Source organism: Polyodon spathula, chromosome 11 (assembly GCF_017654505.1).
Source record: "Polyodon spathula isolate WHYD16114869_AA chromosome 11, ASM1765450v1, whole genome shotgun sequence".
Taxonomy (NCBI): domain Eukaryota; kingdom Metazoa; phylum Chordata; class Actinopteri; order Acipenseriformes; family Polyodontidae; genus Polyodon; species Polyodon spathula.
In genome coordinates, this window is record NC_054544.1 from 47,403,002 (window position 1) to 47,412,030 (window position 9,029).

The 9,029-nt window shown below is 56.0% G+C and overlaps 1 non-coding gene and 1 pseudogene across 1 annotated transcript; both read left to right on the plus strand.

The window, feature by feature from the left end:
* The first annotated feature begins 3,171 nt into the window (after nucleotides 1–3,171).
* Nucleotides 3,172–3,327, plus strand: LOC121323716. The gene has a single exon (XR_005951158.1). It is a non-coding gene; the product is annotated as a 5.8S ribosomal RNA (ribosomal RNA).
* A 442-nt stretch (nucleotides 3,328–3,769) lies between these two features.
* LOC121323734 overlaps nucleotides 3,770–9,029 on the plus strand; it is an 8,834-nt pseudogene continuing 3,574 nt past the window's right edge.

Genomic DNA, 9,029 nt, shown 5'->3' on the forward strand with positions numbered 1-9,029 from the left:
GGTTCCCCCGGAGCCGGGGCTATGTTCCAGGAGTCCCGGCTAGCCTCACACTTGCTCGCGTTGCAGTTCTTCTGCCCGGGCTAGTTCCCCGGTGGTTCGGATCAGACCATCCGTCCCTCCGCTTCTCCGTCTAATAACGATTGGCTGTCACAGTCCGACGAAGGAGGGGCCATGCGGGCCGGCCTCGCACCGGTGTTCAGGCATGGTGGTTCCTGTGACCAGGTCCCAATCTTTCGGGTCTCTTGGACACGCTTGATATGAGGTGTGCCTGTCTGTTCGGCGCAGCGCCCCTTCCCGGTGAGGCTGATAAGTCCACAAGGCAGTCTCAGTTGTTCCCCCTCGAGCCCCCGGGGAATGACCCGATGGGCTTGGGTCCCCGTTTGTTGCGCGTCCTCCCCGGGGCCTCGCGAACGCTTTCGCTTGCCTCAAGGCGGTCCCCCCGGACAGCCGAGCTCTCCCCGAGCCATCCTCGAGCCGTCCCCGAGCTGTATCCGAGCCGTCTGTGAGTGGCACCCGCCACTCTGGCGGTGGTGCCCGCCTGCCTGATGCACCCGGACCATGGTGCCCAGACCGACGCCCCCGGACCGACGTGCCTGACCGCCGTGCCCGACCGCTGTGCCCGAGCCCCCACCTGCCTTGGCGGGCGGGCTCCGTCGCGTTCCTCTGTCCGCACCCTCTGTTGGCTCTCGGGCGGGCGAGGGCCGAGCGGCAGAACTCGCCAGCCTCCTTCGTCTGTTCTTTTCCCACCTACCCACCCTGCTCTCTGTCACCTCCTAAGCTCTCCCCTTGGTGGGAGGGCCTGGGTGTGGTGGCGATTCGGGAGGGAGGGAGGTAGGGCGGGCAATGCGGGCAATGCAGCCTGTGAGGACACGTGGCTCCCTGGTTGATCCTGCCAGTAGCATATGCTTGTCTCAAAGATTAAGCCATACATGTCTAAGTGCAAACAAGTTTGTACAGTGAAACTGCTAAAGGCTCATTAAATCAGTTGTGGCTCCTTTGATCGCTCACACCGTTGCTTGGATAACTGTGTTAATCATAGAGCTAATACATGCCGACGAGCACTGAACTTTCTCCCGCTGCTACCACCCCCTCACCATCCCTCTCTCGGGAACGAGGGAGGGGACCTTGGGGCCGGTGATGCATGCATTTATCAGACCGAAAAAAACCCTGCCCGCGGGGGTGCCTTGCCTCCCGGACGCCTTTTGGTGACTCTGGATAACCTCGGGCCGATCGCACGTCCACCCCCGTGACGGCGACGACTCATTCGAATGTCTGCCCTATCAACTTTCGACGGTAGTTTCTGCGCCTACCGTGGTGACAACGGGTAACGGGGAATCAGGGTTCGATTCCGGAGAGGGAGCCTGAGAAACGGCTACCACATCCAAGGAAGGCAGCAGGCGCGCAAATTACCCACTCCCGACCCGGGGAGGTAGTGACGAAAAATAACAATGCAGGACTCTTTCGAGGCCCTGCAATTGGAATGAGCACACTTTAAATCCTTGTCGCGAGGATCCATTGGAGGGCAATTCTGGTGCCAGCAGCCGCGGTCATTCCAGCTCCTATAACGTTTCTTAAAGCTACTGCTATTAAAAAGCTTGTAGTTGGATCTCGGGGTGGTGGCCGCCCCTTGCCTCTTGGCGCCACCCCCCCGATGCTCTTTGCGTTTACTTTGAAAAAATCTGAGTGCTCAAAGCAGACGGTCGCTTCGCCCGACAGCTTCAGCTAGGAATAATGGAACAGGACCCTGTGTTCTGTTTTTGCGGGTTTTCCCGAACCGGGGCCATGATTAAGTGGGACGGCTGGCGGCAGCCGTACTGCGCCGCTAGAGGTGAAATTCTTGGACCGCTGCAAGATGAGTGAAAGCGAAAGCATTTGCCAAGAATGTTTTCATTAACCAAGAACGAAAGTCGGAGGTTCGAAGACGATCAGATACCGTCGTAGTTCCGACCGTAAACGATGCCAACTGGCGATCCGGCGGCGTTATTCACAATGACCCGCCAGGCAGCCTCCGGGAAACCAAAGTGTTTGGGTTCCGGGGGGAGTATTGTTGCAAAGCTGAAACTTAAAGGAATTGACGGAAGGGCACCACCAGGAATGGAGCCTGTGGCTTAATTTGACTCAACGCGGGGAAGCTCACCGGGCCAAGACGCGAAAAGGATTGACAGATTGATAACTCTTTCTCGATCCCGCGGGTGTTGGTGCATGGCCGTTCTTAGTTGGTGGAGCGATTTGTCTGGTTAATTCCGATAACAAATGAGACTCTGGCCTGCTAACTAGTTATGCGACCCCTTGCGGCCCGTGCCAACTTCTTAGAGGGACCGGCGGGGAATCAGCAGCACGCAGTGAAGCCATAACAGGTCTGTGATGCCCTTAGATGTCCGGGGCTGCACGCGCGCTACACTGCACGGCTCAGCGTGTGCCTACCCTCCGCTGACAGGTGCGGGTAACCCGCTGAACCCTGCGCGTGCTAGGGATCAGGGATTGAAATTCTTTCCCATCAACGAGGAATTCCCAGTAAGCGCCCCCTGGAACCCGGACACTTTGGTTTCCCGTAGGCTACCTGGCGGGTCATTGTGAATAACACCGCCGGATTGCCAGTTGGCATCGTTTACGGTCGGAACTACGACGGTATCTGAACGTCTTCGAACCTCCGACTTTCGTTCTTGATTAATGAAAACATTCTTGGCAAATGCTTTCGCGGGGTGGGGGTCGCTCGCTCTCGTGCGGGCGCCTCGCCCTCGACCCCAGGAGGAGTGCCTGAGAAGGCGATCGAACTTGACTATCTAGAGGAAGTAAAAGTCGTAACAAGGTTTCCGTAGGTGAACCTGGGGAAGGATCATTAATGGAGAACCGCAGCATCTCCTCCCTTGACCGGTGGCATCCTACCGTGGGGTGCCCAGGTGCTAGGACGATGGTCTCGAGCATAGCTGCGGGGCCAGGTAGTTCCTGGGCAAGGCGCCACCCCGTAAAACGCCTGGCCTCCCACCTCCAGGCTCCAGACGATCGAATCGGAGAGCCATCCACGGCGCCCCACAAACTACACTGCGCACCCCCCTGGTCCAGGTACCCGTCGCCTTCGGGTGGAAGTTCTAACGCCTCGGTGGCTTCCTCTGAGCACCTGGCCGATACTCATTTTATGTTTTTGGCTGAAAGAGAGAACGCGCATGGGCGCAGACGTAAAGACTACTCTCTTGGCTCGTGCGTCGATGAAGAACGCAGCTAGCTGCGAGAATTAATGTGACTTGCAGGGGCACACTGATCATCGACACTTCGAACGCACCTTGCTGCCCCAGGCTAGCTCCCGGGGCCACGCCTGTCTGAGGGTCGTTTTTCCCATCGATTGCCCATTCCACCTCGCCCTGGGTGAGGTCGGGTGCGGCTGGGGGTGGCTTCGCAGGGGACGCTGCTTCCCTTCGTCCCCCTAAAAGCAGACCTGAAGGAGAAACCGCCGTAAGGGTGGAGCTCGGAGCAGCGAGGCGGGAGTCTGCGGCTGCGGCCCCGTTCTCGCCTACGGCCCTGGCCCCGGCCCAGGTCTGGGGCGGCGAACGTATGCTCTGTGCGGCCGTCGTTGGAGACACGAGGCTCGGAAGACCGCGGAGCAGCCCCGGCCGGCAGGCCAGCGTGCGCCGTTCCCCTGATCGCTTCATTCCGGCCCTTCGAACTCGAGGCAGCCCGACGCAGTCCCCGCCCTGCCCGGCCTGGCCGGCAGGGGACGGATGGTCACCGGCGCTGCTGTTGCCCTCTTCGGGGGGGGTCAGGCCTCTGAATCTGACCTCAGATCAGACGAGACGACCCGCTGAATTTAAGTATATTAATAAGCGGAGGAAAAGAAACTAACCAGGATTCCCCCAGTAACTGCGAGTGAAGAGGGAAGAGCCCAGCGCCAAATCGCCGCCAGCCTCGGCGGGCGAGGGAAATGTGGTGTATGGAAGACCACGTCCTCTGCGTCGACCGGGGGGGCCCAAGTCCTTCTGATCGAGGCTCCCACAGACGGGGTCTGGCCGGTGGCAGCCCCCATCGCGCAGGGGTCAGGTCTTCTCGGAGTCGGGTTGGTTGTGAATGCAGCCCAAAGCGGGTGGTAAACTCCATATAAGGCTAAATATGGGCACGAGACCGATAGCCAACAAGTACCGTGAGGGAAAGTTGAAAAGAACTTTGAAGAGAGAGTTCAAGAGGGCGTGAAACGGATGGGGTCCGCCCAGACGGGTCTGGCGTTTCGTCGCCGTCCGCTTCGCCCACCCCAACCCATCTACGTCCCGCCCCGCGCGGGAGCCCGCCTTCGTGGCCTCCCCGTCGGACGCACTCCCTCCGCGGAGGTGCGCCGCGACCGGCTCTGCATGTCCTGGGGCTTTTCGGGAAGGTGGCTCGGCGACCCCCGCCGAGCGTTCCATCTCCCCCGGCGCAAACGGCTTCTCGCCGGGGCCAAGGGAGAAGACTGCCGCCGCGCCCGCCCTCCCACACCCACACCCCAACCCGACCCGCCGCGGTTGGGGACCCAGGGTGGAGAGGGCCCGGGACCCCCTCTCCCGACGCGACCCGGACTGTCCTCAGTGCGGCCCGACCGCGTTGCGTTGCCGGGCAGGGCACAGTCCACGGCGGGGCGCCCAGGGGTCTGCGGCGATGTCGGCTACCCACCCGACCCGTCTTGAAACACGGACCAAGGAGTCTAACGTGCGCGCGAGTCGGAGGGCTCGAATCGAAACCCCAGCGGCGCAACGAAAGTGAGGGCCAGCACATGTCGGCCGAGGCGGGATCCCCGGCCCGTCCGTGGGGCAACGACAACCACCCCCGTCACCGCCCGCCCGCCTTTGCCCCGCTTCGCCAGGGAGGTGGAGCATGAGCGCATGCAGTAGGACCCGAAAGATGGTGAACTATGCCTGGGCAGGGCGAAGCCAGCGGAAACACTGGTGGAGGTCTGCAGCGGTCCTGACGTGCAAATCGGTCGTACTCGGTCCCCGTATACCTGGGTAACAGCCATATACCTAATATTACAACAGCAAGAGAACATTCAAAGAGGAGATTAAATGTTTAAGAGATACAAATGGCAAAATCGTAGAGGAAGAAAAAAAAATAGCAAATATGTTAAATGATTACTTTTCACAAGTTTTTACAAAGGAAGATACTGACAACATGCCCCACATGTCATCCAGTTCCTATCCAGTTTTAAATAACTTTAGCATAACTGAGGCAGAAGTGTTAAAGGGACTAGGAGCTCTTAAAATAAACAAATCCCCTGGGCCGGATGAGATCCTCCCAGTAGTACTCAAAGAAATGAAAGAAGTAATTTACAAACCGCTAACCAAGATCATGCAGCAGTCTCTTGACACAGGGGTGGTACCGACAGACTGGAAAATTGCAAACGTAATACCGATCCACAAAAAGGGAAACAAAACTGAACCAGGTAACTACAGACCAGTAAGCCTGACTTCTATTATATGCAAACTTATGGAAACTATAATAAGATCCAAAATGGAAAATTACCTATATGGTAACAGAGTACTGGGAGACAGTCAACATGGTTTTAGGAAAGGGAGATCGTGCCTAACTAACTTGCTTGATTTTTTTGAGGATGCAACATCGATAATGGATAATTGCAAAGCATATGACATGGTTTATTTAGATTTCCAGAAAGCTTTTGACAAAGTCCCGCACAAAAGATTAATTCTCAAACTGAACGCAGTTGGGATTCAAGGAAACACATGTACATGGATTAGGGAGTGGTTAACATGTAGAAAACAGAAAGTACTGATTAGAGGAAAAACCTCAGAATGGAGTGTGGTAACCAGCGGTGTACCACAGGGATCAGTATTAGGTCCTCTGCTATTCCTAATCTACATTAATGATTTAGATTCTGGTATAGTAAGCAAACTTGTTAAATTTGCAGACGACACAAAAGTAGGAGGAGTGGCAAACACTGTTGCAGCAGCAAAGGTCATTCAAAATGATCTAGACAAGATTCAGAACTGGGCAGATACATGGCAAATGACATTTAATAGAGAAAAGTGTAAGGTACTGCACGCAGGAAATAAAAATGTACATTATAAATATCATATGGGAGATATTGAAATTGGAGAAGGAATCTATGAAAAAGACCTAGGAGTTTTTGTTGACTCAGAAATGTCTTCATCTAGACAATGTGGGGAAGCTATAAAAAAGGCTAACAAGATGCTCGGATACATTGTGAAAAGTGTTGAATTTAAATCAAGGGAAGTAATGTTAAAACTGTACAATGCACTAGTAAGACCTCATCTTGAATATTGTGTGCAGTTCTGGTCACCTCGCTATAAAAAAGATATTGCTGCTCTAGAAAGAGTGCAAAGAAGAGCGACCAGAATTATTCCGGGCTTAAAAGGCATGTCATATGCAGACAGGCTAAAAGAATTGAATCTGTTCAGTCTTGAACAAAGAAGACTACGTGGCGACCTAATTCAAGCATTCAAAATTCTAAAAGGTATTGACAGTGTCGACCCAAGGGACTTTTTCAGCCTGAAAAAAGAAACAAGGACCAGGGGTCACAAATGGAGTTTAGAAAAAGGGGCATTCAGAACAGAAAATAGGAGACACTTTTTTACACAGAGAATTGTGAGGGTCTGGAATCAACTCCCCAGTAATGTTGTTGAAGCTGACACCCTGGGATCCTTCAAGAAGCTGCTTGATGAGATTTTGGGATCAATAAGCTACTAACAACCAAACGAGCAAGATGGGCCGAATGGCCTCCTCTCGTTTGTAAACTTTCTTATGTTCTTATGTTCTTATATAGGGGCGAAAGACTAATCGAACCATCTAGTAGCTGGTTCCCTCCAAAGTTTCCCTCAGGATAGCTGGCGCTCTTGTCCGCAGTTTTATCTGGTAAAACGAATGATTAGAGGCCTTGGGGCCGAAACAGCCTCAACCTATTTTAAACGGGTAAGAAGACCGGCTCGCTGGCTTTTGGAACAGTGGCGTGGAATTGCGAGCGCTTAGTGGGCTACTTTTGGTAAGCAGAACTGGCTCTGCGGGATGAACCGAACGGCGGGTTAAGGCGCCCGATGCCGACGCTCATCAGACCCCACGAAAGGTGTCGGTCGATACAGACAGCAGGACAGTGGCCATGGAAGTCGGAACCCGCTAAAGAGTGTGTATCAACTCACCTGCCGAATCGACCGGCCCTGAAAATGGATGGCGCTGCAGCGTCGGTCCCATACCCAGCCATCGCCGGCCACGCGAGTGAGCCTCGGGGGCTACGCCGCGACGAGTAGGAGGGCTGCCGCGGTGAGCGCAGAAGCCTTGGGGCGAGGGCCCGGGTGGAGCTGCCACGGGTGCAGATTTTAGTGGTAGTAGCAAATATTCAAATGAGAGCTTTGAAGGCCGAAGTGGAGAAGGGTTCCATGTGAACAACGCTTGGACATGGGTGAGTCGGTCCTAAGAGGTAGGCGAGTGCCGTTTCCCACAGGGCAGGGGCGATGGCCTCCGTCGCCCCCCGGCCGATCGAAAGGGAGTCGGGCTCAGATCCCCGAACCAGGAGGTGGCGGAGACGGTCGCTGAGAGGCGCCCAGTGCGGCAACGCGAACGATCCTGGAGAAGCTGGCGGGGGCCCTGGGAAGAGTTCTCTTTTCTTTGTGAAGGGCAGGGGCTGTCCCTGGAATGGGTTCGCCCCGAGAGAGGGTCCCGTGCCCTGGAAAGCGTCGCGGCTCCGGCAGCGTCCATGCGAGCCCTCGCCGGTCCTTGAAAATCCGGGGGAGAGGGTGTAAATCTCGCGCCGGGCCGTACCCATATCCGCATCAGGTCTACAAGGTGAACAGCCTCTGGCGTGTTGGAACAATGTAGGTAAGGGAAGTCGGCAAGTCAGATCCGTAACTTCGGGACAAGGATTGGCTCGAAGGGCTGGGCCGGTAGCATGAAACGGGGATCGTGCGTGGTGCGTCAGCTGGGCGAGCTGCCTCCGTTGCCTCGTCGCCTCATCTGCCGCTGTGTCCCCCTTTCCCCGCCGCCGCCGCGTACTGCCGCCGCCGAGGACAGCCGCCACCGACTCGGCGATGTTCTTTGGCCCGGCAGGGTGGGGGGTGGCGCCGTCTGCGTGCGGGTGGGCGTGCGGGTGGGCGTGCGGGCGTGCGGCGAGTCCGGACACGCTCCGCTCCCTTCTGGCGGATCGCCCCGGCTTCGGCGAGCGCGCGCGACGCCCTCGCCTCCCCTCAAACCCCTGCGCAACCTCTCGGACCCTATCGTGGGGCCCGGGGGGGAGCGCCGGGGGGGCGCGGGGGTTGGCGGGGGGACCGGAGCTCGCGCTGCCTCGGCCGGCGCTAAGCAGCCGGCTTAGAACTGGTGCGGACCCGGGGAATCCGACTGATTAATTAAAACAAAGCATCACGAGGGCTCTCGGCAGGTGTTGACGCGATGTAATTTCTGCCCAGTGCTCTGAATGTCAAGTTGAATAAATTCATGGAAGCTAGGGTAAAAGGCGGGAGTAACTATGACTCTCTTAAGGGTGGCACCGCCAGTGCTGGCTCCCTCGGGCATGGAGCAGAGAGCATAGCGGCCTTTACCGGCTGTGCACAGGAGTCATCCCTAAGGTTTTTAAAAAAGTTTGTATGGTACTAATCCCAAAAACCATGGACCGAGAGGGTCTATTGAACATCAGCAACTGGAGACCGATTACGATAGGATCCATGGTTTTGAGGCTCTTTTCCAGGATCTTGACGATGAGGTTGGCGCGGGCCTGCCCACTCAATTCTAGACAGAGGGGATTCATATCATCCCCTGGGTGCTTGGAAAACCTTAGGGTTCTGCAAGACCTTTTCCGCCACTGCAAAAAAGAGTGCAACCCTCTTGCAGTGGTATTTGTGGACTTTGCTAAGGCCTTTGACTCCATCTCTCATGAGCATATCCAGTGTGCTCTCAGAAAGAGAAATGTGGACGATCATGTGGTTGGAATTATCCAGAATTCCTATGAGGACTGCATAACCTCCGTCAGTGTAGGAGGTCAGGAGTCACCTCCCATCGACATGAAGGTAGGGATTAAGCAGGACGATCCCATGTCGCCCCTGCTCTTT